A 15,017-nucleotide genomic window follows, 5' to 3' on the forward strand; every position below is an offset into this window, starting at 1 on the left:
ATTGTAGCATGTGCATTCAACCAGCTACTCTACTACCTGGTCCCACAGTTGTGTTGTGTGTGTGTGTGTGTGTGTGTGTGTGTGTGTGTGTATACACACATACATATATATGAACTTAGCATAACCACCTCAAAGTCAATTCATGTCACAAATGGCAGGAGGAGGTCTTTTTTTATAAGTGAGTAGTATTTCATTGTACACATTCAGCATCCTTATAAATTTGTCAGTTGATGGGCACTTAGGCTGTCTTTATTCCTTACCTATTATGAATAGTGCTATATTAACATAGTGGCAATTATCATCGTTTGCAACTGACTTGACAGTATACATAGGAAACCCTGTAGAGTCCACTAAAAACCCTTAGAGAAAATAAGTAAGGACATCATCATGGTGGGCTACACATCACTATAAAACACCTTGAAGAATTTACATACTTATACAATGAACTAGAGACAATATAATAATTAAGAAAACAATTCCACACATAATCACACCAAAAATGATAAGATGCTAAGGAATGAACAACAAATAAAGTTCGACCCATGCACAGTAGTAAAGAGAGACCAAACTTGTACATTTGTTTAAAAGTCTTTTCTTTTTCTCGTTTTACATTTTTATTTTTAAAAATATTTTATTTATTTGTTTTGGGTAGAGACAGAGAGAAATTGAGAGGGGAAGAGGAGTTAGAGAGGGAAAGAGAAAGAAAAATACCTGCAGCGCTGCTTCACCACTCGTGAAGCTTACTCCCTACGGATGGGGGAATTGAAATAGGGTCCTTGTGTTCTCAACCAGGTGCGTCAACACCTAACCCCTGACTTTTCTTTCTCTATTTAACATTTTGGGTCTCCTTTTCAAAAATTAGTCGTTTGTAGCTTACTTCTGGGCTCTCAATTCTATTCCACTAGTCTGTGTATCTAATGGCCATTTAAAACCCATGCTCAGTAGTAAAGAAGGAGTGAAGTTGGTAAGAGTTGTGTACTGACACTAGTCGTGGAAAGATGAGACATTGTACCTAAGTGACAAGAGTTATCATGTAAAGCATTATTTCCCTACCGAACACGAAAAAGACTGGCACAACACAAAACCTGTAAGACACTACTCAAAGTAATAGACGATAACATTAAGAAGTGACAAGAAACTCCATGTTTATGGATTAGAAGTAACATTGTTAAAATATTTATTTTATCTTAAGTAATATACAATGTAGAAGCAAGCCTTGTCAAAATCAAATGGCATTTTTTTAAAGGAATACCATGAGCCATACTAAATTTATGGAGTACAATAAAAGACCCCAAATCACCAAAGCAGGTGGAAAAAAAAAAGAGGAAAAATAGAGATATGTCTGTTTTTGTCTTGGGATTTTTAGCTGTGTTTGGATTTATTTTTAATCTATTTGGGGGTTAATGGATTACAGTAATGTGTTGACACGTGTACAAATTCTCATCTCCGTGGGATAGATGTCGACACGATCATCCCCAATTTAACACTCTCATCCTCAATTTAAGGCCTTTTCTACCATCCTGCAGCAGGTCCCCTAGGCACAACCCCAGTTTCTGTTTGGGGATTTTTCTCCCTTCTTGAAGGGTAAACTCTATGTTTACAACGAATAGCTCCTTTCACATAGCACATATCCAATAAACATTTGTTTGCGACTGAATATATTTCAACAACTTAATAATACTAAGTTAATCGTTGCATCATTTACACATATGATTTAAATGACTATTAGAATTACTCTAGTCACTGAATTATTGAAGATCATGAATATATCTCTTTTATTGAAAAAGTTTGTATTTCTTAATTGTTTTTCTCTCATACTTTTATGAAATCACCTTAATTATTACCTAACACTTTTTTTTTTTTTTTAAAGAGAGAGAGAGTGTTGAAAAGGATCACAGCACAGAAACCTCGTTCAGTGTGATGAGGATTGAACTTGATCAATTGATGGACATAACAAAGCAGTACACAATCCAAGTGAGATATTTTGCTGGCCCTTTATTTTTTCACTCACACATTTTAAAATTTCCATTTCTCAGGAGTCAGGCGGTAGTGCCGGGTTAAGCGCAGATGGCATAAAGCGCAAGTGGTGCAAAGCACAAGGACCAGCCTAAGGATCCCGGTTCAAGGCCCTGCTTCCCCACCTGCAGGGGAATCGCTTAACAAGCGGTGAAGCAGGTCTACAGGTGTCTTTCTCTCGCCCCCTCTGTCTTCCTTTCCTCTTGCCATTTCTCTCTGTCCTATCCAACAACAATGATAATAACTACAACAACAATAAAAACAAAGGCAACAAAAAGGAAATAAATAAATAATTTTTTTTTTAAAATTTCCATTTCTCTTGTCCTCTGTGAAAATATTATATTGAAAGTGAACATGATAATGGCTCTCTGTCAATGGCATTCCTGCAATGTAAGTCTCAGTAGAAAATAACAAAATATCTATAGTAATTTAAAAATTGCGACTATAACAAGAAGAAACTATCTCACACGAGACTTGTATGTGAGTGGTCTCCTATTCAATCCTTGATAAAAGTAGTGTTACATTGTGTTTTGGTCTAAATAAATAAATACCATAAGAATTGCAAATGTAAAGAAATCAGAACTGACTTGGGGGTCGGCCTTAGCACAGTGGGTTAAGCACACATGGTACAAAGAGCAAGGACCGGCTCAGGGATCCTGGTTCAAGCCCCTGGATCCCCACCTGCACGAGGGTCACTTCACAAGCCACACAACAGGTCTACAGATGTCTTTCTCCTCCCCTCTCTGTCTTCCCTCCTCTCTCCATTTCTCTCTGTCCTATCCAACAACAACGACATCAATAGCAACAATAAAAATAACCACAATGATAAAAAACAAAGGGCAACAAAAGCGAAAGAAATAAAAACAATACAAATATAAGTAATAAAAATTAATAAAAATTGATTCCATTTAATCTTTTAAAAATATTCTTTATGGGAGTTGGGTTAAGTACACATGGCACAAAGCACAAGGACTGAAGTAAGAATCCCGGTGTGAGCCCTAGCTGCCCCCCTGCAGTGGAGTCACTTCACAAGGGGTGAAGCAAGTCTGCAGGTGTCTATCTTTCTCTCCCCTTCTGTGTCTTCTCCTCCTCTCTCCATTTCTATCTGTCCTATCCAACAACAACAATAAAACAACAAGGGCAACAAAAAGGGAATAAATAAATAAGTACTAAAAAATATATTCTTTATATTTAGGAAATTCCATTTATTATGTAAGTAATCCAACTCTGTTAAGAGAAATAACTGTCACATTATTTCTTTTAATTTTGATGTCACATATATGTATGTGTATGTATATATGTATGTATATGTACATGTATATTTTATTATTATATGAATCCCTTGCAAACTGCTTATGTGTGTTTCCTATACCAATGTATAAACATAATGTATTTGAATAGGAAATGATCAATTTATGCTGCAATAACCACACTTTTCCCTGACTTTATTAATGATCAGTGCTCACAGAAAGGAAAAGAGGTTTTAAAATGGGTTCGTGAAAGACAATTTTTAGAGATTATATTCTATGTGAGAATTATAATCTGAGCTAGAGAAGTAACTCATTTGGATAGTGTACTGTTTTGTCTTGTGTGCAATTCAGCTTAGAACTTGATCTTGACCACATTGAAGGCTCTTCAGTGTTGTGATCTTCTGCCGGGGTGGCCTGAGGGTGTTTCTTCCTGGGCACGTGCTCTCCAGGTTGGAGAGAATTTGACTGGAGCCAACCTAGGCTGCTGCTTACCCAGAAACGAGGGAGAGGAACCAGGAACTCTGATGGCTGAGCAGACGCAATGCAATTCTGCCTTTATTTACCTGCCTTTATATCTTCTGAGGAGGAAGTGGCAAGCCGGAAAAAGGAAGTGGGTAGGAAAGTGGGTGGAGAGAAGGAAAAGAGCAGGAATTCCATCTAACCAGGGGGGATTAAACCAGTGCCCTGCAGACAGGGTGGGTCTCAGACAAAACAATAATTATGTAAATAGACCACAGAGTTAAGCAATGCAGGGGGCCTTGTGTAATAACCAACAATCTCTTTCACCTTCTATCTCTGCCTCACTATCTCTATTTAAAAATAAAGAAAAGTAATATTTATCAACTCTCTATAACCTCTATGACTTTCTTATTTCGACTAGATAAACAGCATACCTTAGGTTCTCAGTTCAGTCTAGGCTTCCCAGAGCACTGGCTTGCTTCACTCTCTTCTCTGCCTCTTGTGAAATGCTCTTTCTCATATGTAGTAAATAATATAAATATTTTAAAATATCTTCTCTCAGAGGAAAAATTTTTGAAAAGCTATTTTAAAACAAATAATAAATTTGAACATGACTGACTGGAAGTCTCGCTGACTGTGTGTTGATGCATATTCTATATTCTTCACTTTTGCATGTTTGGGAAGCAGGTACATGAATCAGCTGCGGGGGAAAAAGTGTATGTATGTGCATTATAAGAATTATAGCATTTGTGGTATATGTTAGTCAAAGTAGGTGAGTGTATCTTTTCTACCAAGATGTCCTTGTACTCTCTTGACAGCACAGAGCTATGTACAAAGCCAATTCTCAATACTAATTGATTGATCAATTGTGGTGCCCTATGTTTTCAATTAGCTCTGCATCACTAGACATTTTTCTGAGTGTCAGAAATCCTTACTCTGGGTGTTCAATGCACATATTGAACACTGTAGCAGTAGATCAGAAATAAAGAATGAAGCTTCTGGTTAGCTTATCTTATTGGATATGTCAAGTTAAGATTCTCTATTCAAGATTCTAGAAATTCAGAAGGAATTTGAAGCATAGAGTGTGCACTGTTCTGATAGTCTAATGTGTTTACATAGGCAGTATTAGAAAATGGCAGATTATTTGTTTATTGGGATGTTGCTGTTTTAAGGGAAATTTATTTTTTTTAAGTCCTATAAAGTAAAAGTGGCACTCCTATTTAAAATGAGCAGTTTAACTAGCACACTTACTCTCTTCATTTGGCTAATTATTGTCAATACAGACACAGCGACTGTTTTTATAATGTACTACAGCATGGTAAATATGCATGGATTCTGTGTGTTCATTTCAATACGTATTAAAGGGCAAGTTTCATAGCTGGCAAAATAGCCTCTGGTTTTCTTAGTAAAATTTATCCTTTAACTCATATTAATCACGTTTTACTCAGTGTGCCAACAATTCTCTTAATTTCTCACAGTTTAGGTCTAGTAATATATAATCCTTGGATTGCTTTATTTATTCACAAGCTTTAAGTACTCTCTTTTAAGTGAGAAAAGAAAATGAACTTGAATGATTTGTTGACTGCCACAGATATTTTTAAAATTTATTTGTATTAGTAATTTCTATACATTTAATGATAGTGTACAGATCATAAGATTATAGGGGTATAAGTCTGTGCCCCATCCCCACCGTAACCACTATAGTTTTCACAAAGTCTTAACAGCAACTTGGCAGCTTCTTTCTTTTTCAAAAAGTCATGTGTTTCATTTTTTCATATTATGTGTATGAGAGAACCAATGCAGATTGTTTGGTTACAATGAGTCCTTGACTTTACTTCTCCTTCCCACACACACTTTTTTTTTTTAATGCAGAATCTTGGGATGGGAATTATCCCAAACACATTTCTTTCCTTTTTTTTTTTAAAAAAAACTTTTTATTGAGGAGGTTAATGCTTTACAGTGCAGTCATTGTCACATACATTTAACTTCATTATGCCCCTGGCCCCTACATTTCTCCTCCCAACCCTCCCTATGAACTCAGGGACTGTCAACCACATTTTCTTTGACTTTTTAAAAAATATTTTGTCTATTTCTCTCTACAGTTTGAACAAATGCGACGCTCCTGCCATCAAAGCAGGTATTTTAAATATATTATTTCTACCCAGAATGATTTTAGATTACAACTCAGGATCAGGCACTTATGATTACTGTTATTCCTAAAAACAAAGATAAAGAAGATGATTTTCAACTTTTGCTATGCTTTTGCTAAACTCCTAGGTCCCCAGAAAAAAAAAAAAACAGCACTAAGATTAATTAGGAATCATAAAAGGGTGAAGGAGACAGTAATGCAGAGACAGTGTACCAGTCTTCCATGACTGACACCTCAAAGATCATGGGTTCAGTTCTCAAGTTCTCAGAACACCCATATGCCAGAAATGAGCAGAGCACTTGTGTTCTTTCTCTCTCTCTCTCTCTCTCTCTCTCTCTCTCTCTCTCTTCCCCTCACTCTGAAAATAAATATGATCTTTAGAGAATAAGAAAAAAATCATGCACTGTGAACATTCAAATGCACAGTAAGTTGTATTTATTTATTTTTTTTACAAAATGATCCTGAAAGTTGCAACATTAGGTGGAATTTAAGAAACAAGGACAGAAAGGGGAGAACAAGATGAAACTTGGACTGAGTGTGGTGGGTTGCACCATAGCAAAGAGCTCTGAAGGAAGAAGAGATGCAAGTGTATGGAGTGGGTATTAGGGATGATAAGGATGGTGGGATAGGACTTAAGTTGGGGGAGGGGTGGATTTTGCAGACATCCATTATGGGGAAATAAGAAATAATACCCATGTGAAATAAATTTAATATAAACCTTTATTTCCTCAATACAATGATTTACAATAAAAAATTAAAAGATAAAATAACATGATAAAAAGTTATTTAAAGCTTTATTCCTAAAATTCTATCTGCACCAAGATGTCTAATTCAACATAAAAGTAGCTCTAAAGTAAATGCTGATAATGGGTGTATTGGGTTCCTTAGGATATATCCCTAGGAGAGGAATTGTAGGATGATAGGGTAGGTCCATTTCTAGCCTTCTGAGAGTTCTCCAGACTGTTCTCCACAGAGGTTGGGCCAATTGACATTCCCACCAGCAGTGTAGGAGGGTTCCTTTGACCCCACACCCTCTCCAGCATTTGCTGCTGTTATCTTTTCTGATGAATGACATTCTCCCAGGAGTGAAGTGGTATCTCATTGTTGTCTTTATTTGCATTTCTCTGACAATCAGAGACTTGGAGCATTTTTTCATGTGTTTCTCAGCCTTTTGGATCTCTTCTGTGGTGAATATTCTGTCCATGTCCTCCCCCCATTTTTGGATGGGGTTATTAAGAACATATATTTTAACTTTTAATTTAAAATACCCCCCCAAAAATTGCATGTGTAAGTCAGACTCATTATTCTTTTCCATATCATTGTTGGAAACTTGTATGTTATATTTACAAACTACAAGACAACAACATATAGAAAGATTTTTTTATTACTTATGTATTTTGAGCAAGTAAAATAAAAGCTTATGGGCATGTGTTCAGTCATAATTAAGATTAGGGAAGGTAGTCAAGATATAGATATTTGAAGTAAATATAGATGTCTTCCTGGCATCTTAAGTTTTACCAAGAAGCAATAGAAGTAAGAAAGTTAAGTGATAAAACCTGGGGAGGGGGGGTGATGCATTGCATCCTGGTACCCAGTAGAATCATTTTTTATATTTTAATGTCACTAACATTTATGAATTTGAATGTGAAAACTTAAAAAAATAAATATTTACAAAAGTATTTATTTATTTTGGGTAGAGGCAGAGATTGAGAGAGAAAAGTAGACACCTGAAGCAACTTAACATTCATGAAGTTTCCCCCTGCAGATGTGGACCAGGAGATTAAACCTACATCCTTGAATACTGTGATGTGTGCACTTAACCAAGTAAACCATCACCCAGACCCTAAAAATAAATTTTAGCAATTACAATGAAATATATTCTTGAAGATACTGCTCATTCTATTGTTTCCATCTTAAAATGTATAAGCAAAATCTGATCTGAATTGTTCTTGTGGTCTAGAGTTCTTTAGAGATGTAAGTGAAAAATCTTGTAATATTACAGGAACTGCTATTACATAATTTTATTTGCTTTTGCAGTAAATTACACAGTTACAAAGTTTTGTAATACTTTGCTTCAATATGTTTTTTTTTCAGTTCTCCTTCACAGTAAATTGCCACCCTTCCCCAAAAACTGTAATTATAAGTGTTTGTTCATTCCCCAGGCCATAATTAGCACTATATTAGACACAGTGAGTTCTCTATTAAATAAGACGTATTTTCTGCTTCCTCAAAACTGTCTTAACCTAATAAGACTTCCGTTTTTTAATAATTACTGCTCCCCAATAAAACCATTCTTTTTTGTTTTCAAATCTGAAATTGAAAGTAATATACAATAGATACATGTAGACATACAGGCACTATTATGAACCCACTTTTGAAAAAGATAAAAAGTCCCTCTTCTATATGGAAAGAGAACACCAATACATAATTATTAACCTCAAAATTCTGAGTCACACAATTCATGAAGTGATGTTGTGAACCCTACTCATAATGAATATATTTATATAATTCTTATACATGACATGCAAAAATAACCATGATAATAAATTACCAGTTACTGATTGAGTTTTAAATTTATTTTTCTTACACTTAGTATATTTTATAATAGTTACCTAATAAGATATTTATGAGGATTAAATGAAACATTCTGGAGCTTAGTGAGTTGTCACAAAATTATAGCTCTCATATTAGATTCTCAATATTTTACTTAAGGAGAAAATTGTGATACCATGGAAATTGTATGTCTATTAAATAAAATACTTTATATATAATCTGAGATATCATGTCAGGACAGATTTAAGTAACCTAATATGCAAAATGCATCACTTTTGTCACTGACACCCTCACTTATAATTTATTTCTAGAATTATAACCTAAAACTTAAGTAGATTATACTTAAGGCTTATTTATACTAATATAATTTTAGATTTTAGACTATGGCCTTGTTCAGCCCATGCCATATTTCCTTTGCTCTCTCTGTGAAAAACTGATGATTTCCATCATTTTTAAAATTTATTTTATCATTTACTTTTCCCCTTTTGTTGCCCTTGTTGTTTATTGTCGTTATTATTATTATTGCTGCCATTGTTGTTGGGTAGGACAGAGAGAAATTGAGAGAGGAGGGGAAGACAGAGAGAAGGAGAGAAAGATAGATACCTGCAGACCTGCTTCACCACATGTGAAGCGATCCCCCTGCAGGTGGGAGCTAGGGGCTCGAACCGAGATCCTTAAGCCGGTCGTTGCACTTGGCGCCATGTGCACTTAACCCGCTGTGCCACCATCTGGCTCCCAATTTCCATCTTTCCTGATAGCTAACTGCTAGAGTAGCATAGGAAGATAAAGACATCATAGATGCGGAAGACATGCTCCAGTATAAGGACTCCTTACTTAACTCCCCCACAAGACTGATAATTACAGTCTTTTGAACTAGAGACAAAAACAATGATTGGCAGTAAGCAGGGGAAACATAACTTGAATTATTGTAGTCAAATTATAAATTAGAATGCTATTTATTATGTTAACACAATTTATAATATATTTGATTTTTCACAATAATCTTGAAGCTTTTTGAATATATACTTTACTTCTTCTTCTAGCATTTGCCCTTCTTCCGTAGCCAGTCAACAGTGTCAGGTTGAAAGCTGTCAGGAGCTGCTTGTTGCTGGCTTTGAAAGTGACTGGGATCCATGTGGATTCAGTCGGCTAGGAAGGATCGTCAGTTTCCCCAATGAATGGGTACTCACGAGATGCACCACGAGAAGGTCGATCCAATGCATCCCTATACTTTACTAGGGAAAAGCAAATAAACAAAATAAAAGGTAGTGTCAGGACTGGGGAAAAGCTCACCCAAAAGAGCTCATACTTTATCTTGCCGGGTAAGAGTTTGAGACTGGGCCAACACATGAGGGCACCATGTAAAAATAAGTTTCATGATCAGTAGAGCACTGCTATAACATCCTCCCTTCTCTCACCCTCTCTGCCTCTCCTCCATCTGCAAAAAAAAGATCACTGTGAGTGGTGGAATCATGTAGGCATGAATCCCCAGCAAAGCCCCTTTGGGAAAAAAAATACAGTATGATTTCTTAATTTTATATGCATAAAATGTCCTCAAAATGTCCTTATATGTATAATATGTCCCCATATCTTACTTATGAACTTGTGGATGAAGAGTATTTGAAAATTATCTGTGCTTTGTTATGTCCTCAGTTAGAATAGAGCCAACAAGGCATGACCCTCTAAACCTGTTTTTAACAGTAATCATTTTATTCTTTGCAAAAGGAGAATATTGAAAGTTGACTAAGTAGGCGCATTAAGATATAAAGCAGAACAAAGTTTTAGTAATCAGGAACCTAAAGGCAAGAATATAACAGATGAGATTGGGGGTCTCATTTTGGAAAAAGCTAGTAGGTCTATTTTAGGTATATTCCAAGGGGCCTATAACTTTACTGATTTTTTTGCCTGCTCCTGACAGCTAAAATGCAGGTGAACCAAAGGTGCTGTCTGGGGAGATGGTGTCAGAGTTGGGAATAGAACTAGAAAGTTCAATTGGGGCAGAGAGTAGCTCCCAAATATGGGAAAAGTATATAAATACTGATAACTGTAAACCCCATTGATCTGACCTAGAACCCCTGTCTATTCATATTCAGCACAGGGCCCTGTGTAACCTCTGTATCCCTGTTGATCTGAGCTTGCATTCCATAGAATTTTAAATAAATCATTATATATATATATGTATATATATATATATATATATTATTGCCACTAGGGCTTTTACTGGGGCCCCGTGCCTACACTATGAACCCACCACTCCTGGTGGCTGTGTTTTACTTTTTTTTTTTTCCACTTTATTTAATAGGACAGAGAGAAATCAAGAATGGAAGGAGAGATAGAGAGGAAGAGAGAGACACCTACAGTCTTTGCTATACTTGTCATGAAACTTTCCTCCTTAAGGTGGGGAGTGGGGGCTTAACCAAGAGTACCCTCACCTGGCCTCCTAAATAAATCTTTATCTACATTAAGTATGTCTACACATGCTTATATATCAATATCTATTTATTTGGGTTTTATACCCTACAAATATTCCCACTTAAGAATTTAATATTGGGAGTCGGACTGTAGCACAGCTGGTTAGGCACACGTGGCGCAAAGCGCAAGGACCAGCATAAGGATCCTGTTTTGAGCTCCTGGCTCCCCACCTGAAGAGGAAGTCACTTCACAGGCCATGAAGTAGGTCTGCAGTTGTCTATCTTTTTCTCCCCCTCTGTCTTCCCCTCTTCTCTCCATTTCTCTCTCTCCTACCTAACAGTGATGACGTCAATAACAACAACATTAACTACAACAACAAGGACAACAAAAGGAAAAACAAATATATAAAAAAAATAAAAGAATTTAATATCATATTGCCCTGGACAATGTTATTTGCAAAATAGGATATATTGAAAAATGAAAAAATAAATAATTTTTTATAAACTGCATTAAATCTTCTACAAACAATTTGGGAAGTTAAAAGATATCTTAATAAAATCTAGGACCTAATTAATTTGAATTCATTATTTTAATGACATTTGACGTCCATGCAATTTGTTCAGTAGGTTGCATATGAGAGTTCCTCGAGTATATAGATTTGTTATATCATTCAAATCAAAAGGTTAAATAAATCAAAGAAATAGAGCAGATTAAAATACCCCCCAAGGATCAATTAACACCTATAAGTGTTTATTAAGTAGTTACTTAATTGAATATAACAAAACTGTACTCCTACTGTAATGAAGATTAATAGACTGAATGGTTGTTTTAAGAAGTAAATGCCTTTGATATAATGCAAAAGGCATTTAAAACCAGTGCCATATAGTATTATTTTCAATAAATTTTTAGAAAATATCATTATAAATTATATTTATTTAATTTACACATCCAAAATGCTGTGCTCTTATTTTTAATATCATTCATTCATTCAAATGGTATTTTCTAATAATATGCATATATGTTTCACTATAATACAATAACAACAGACCACCATGAGTCATGAATTTTAAGATGTGAACTAAAATTGGATCACCATTACAGTTTACATACTTTTGTTAAAAATTATTATAAAGAAGCAATTTACAAGACATTATAGTAGACTGTAAAAATAAAGTCAAGATAATTGGAATTCATTATTCCTGGACAAGTTGTCGATGTGTTTGGAAAATTTCTATAACAGAAAAATTTTCTCAGACTAGGAAATGCATGGATTCAAGTCCAATTTTGATATTTAAGTTGCAGGAACTTTCATTCTAATGTATTGGGTTGTTGGGAAAGCTGTGACATATTTTTTGTTTGTTTTTCTATGCAAAAATGCATCAATGCATCATAACTTTACTGGCAACCCAATATAGTATATCCTTATTGGATTTATAATTATGCATTGAGTTTTATATTGTAAATGCTTGTGTATTGTCCAGACTTTCAGGATTCCAGTTAACCTTTTTTGCTAAGATTGTGATCAGTGAAGTATAAGATATTATGAATATTCATTTAAGGATCCTGAGTGATTGAAGTGATTATCAATTTTAACTACACAATGGTATTAAAATTGGGGCCTGGTGGTGGTGCACCTGGCTAAGCTGCACATTGCAGTGCACAAAGGTCCCCAATATTCATGCCCCTGGTCCCTACCTGCAGGGGGAAAGCTTCAGAAGTGGTGAAGTAGGGCTGCAGGTGTCTCTCTGTCTCTTTCTCTTTATATCTCTTCCTCCCTTCTCAATGTTTCTCTGTCTCTATCCCATAAATAAATAAATAAATAAATAAATAAATAAATGGGCCGGGAGGTGGCATACCTGGTTGAGTGCTATATTATAGTGTGCAAAAACCCAGGTTCAAGCCGCTGGTCCCACCTGCAGGGGGAAAGCTTCATGAGTGGTGAAGCAGGGCTGCAGGTGTCTCTCTGTCTCTGTCCCTCTCTACCCCCCATTCTCTCTCAATTTCTGGCTATCTCTATCCAATAAATTAAGATAATAAAAATTTTTAAAAGCCAGTAGTATTAATATGATTATATTTGCTTGTCTTGGGAGTAAAACGTAATGGGATTGGTAATAGTATTAGAAGATAACTTTTTTCCTTTTTGTGAAAAATGGTTTTATCTATTTATTTATTTATTATTGGATAGAGACAGAGAGAAAATGAGAGGGTAGAGGGAAATAGAGAGGGAAAGAGACAGAGGCATCTGCAGCCCTACTTCACCACTTGTGAAGCTTTCTCCCTGCAGGTGGGGACGAGGGGTTTGAACTCGGTCCTTGTGCATTGCAATGTATGCACTTAACCAGGCACACCACCTTCTAACTACCAGAAACTAACTTTTATTATGTCAAAATCTTCTATATATTTTTTATCTTAAATCTTAACTGAATTGTCTCATGAATCAATTATAAATTCTGACTGGAAAGACGATTGTCTTTTGCTAGCTCTTCCTGCTGCAAAGTCAGATAATTCTTTTTTATAAGCCAGTACTTTATTTTTTATTTAAAAAAATTTGTTTTGTATGACCAGCAAGGTAACTAACTCATCTTGGAAGTCACCCACTTTGCAATGCATGCATGGGGGGAGCTTCAGTGCTGTGACAACATTCCCTCTCACTCTGTTTCAGTGTCTCCCCTTCTATGTGAAAAGTTGGCCAAGAGCAGCGAAGCCCTGGCAATAACAAAACAGTAAATTTTACTATTTATTTATTTCTAGTTTATTTTTTAGGATGGAGAGAAATTGAGAGGTATGGGGGGGGGAGATAGAGCAAGAGAGACACCTGCAGACCTGCTTCAGCATTCCTGAAGTTTCCCCTCTATAGGTGGGAAGCAGGAGTCTGAACTTGTCTCTTAGTACATTCTTTTTAATATTTACTTATGTATTCCCTTTTGTTGCCCTTGTTGTTTTATTCCTGCAGTTGTTATTATTGTCATTGTTGTTGGAGACAGAGAGAAATGGAGAGAGGAGAGGAAGACAGAGAGGGGGAGAGAAAGACACCTGCAGACCTGCTTCACTGCTTGTGAATGGATTCCCCCGCAGGTGGGAGCTGGGGGATCCTTGTGCAGGTACTTGTGATTTGCGCCACCTGTGCTTAATTCGCTGTACTACCGCCCGACTCCCTCTTAGTACATTTTATCTCTGAATGTATAGAAATTACTAAGTGGGGAGTCGGGCTGTAACGCAGCGGGTTAGGTGCACATAGCGCAAAGCGCAAGCACCCTCTTAAGGATCCTGGTTAGAGCCCAGGCTGGCTCCCCACCTGCAGGGGAGTCGCTTCACAAGCGGTGAAGCTAGTCTGCAGGTGTCTATCTTTCTCTCCCCCTCTCTGTCTTCCCCTCCTCTCTCCATTTCTCTTTGTCCTATCCAACAAGAACGACAGCAGTGACAACAACAATAATAAAAATGACGATAAACAAGGGCAACAAAAGGGAATATTTAAAATAATTAATAAGTGAAATATTTCACAAGTAATAAAATCTGTAAAGCAAACTCATGATAAATTTGTAAGTTTCATCCTTCCTTCCACCTTTCTCTTCTTCCTTCAATATTTTTTCTTGTTCTTTCTATTCCTTTCTTGCTTGTCCTTTATGTCTCATCCTTTCTCTCTTCTCTTCCTCCTTCTTCTTTATTTCTAAGTTACAGTGCAGTAATGCTGAACTTTAAAATTACACCATTTTATCACTTCACTTTAACAAAATTTTGTGTATATTTCATTTCAAAAGTGCTAACTACTTAATTTGATGATTTAGGTGAATTGCACTTACTATAGTCTGTAAGTGTGATTATTTTGACCTGTACAATGCATTGAGCCTGATGAATATTTCTACAAGATTAAAAAATAGATGTTACTTATTATCTTTTAAATATACTCTAATATAATCAATTCATACCCCTTTGTAATATAATCACTGACATTTAACACATAAGTATAAGCCATTTTAGTATTGAAAAAGTAGAAAGGATATACAAAAAGGAATTTTAATGTTGCAAGAATAATTTTGTTATTGTTTTTTAATTACTGTAGATAATGGTTAGCAAAGAAAATATAAGTATTATAGACTTGTATTAGTTATATAGTTTCATATTATTTCATACAACTTAAAAATTTTGTCAAGTTAGAAAATACAAGGAACAATAGTTTT

The sequence above is a fragment of the Erinaceus europaeus genome, unplaced genomic scaffold (assembly GCF_950295315.1).
Source record: "Erinaceus europaeus unplaced genomic scaffold, mEriEur2.1 scaffold_602, whole genome shotgun sequence".
Classification (NCBI taxonomy): Eukaryota; Metazoa; Chordata; class Mammalia; order Eulipotyphla; family Erinaceidae; genus Erinaceus; species Erinaceus europaeus.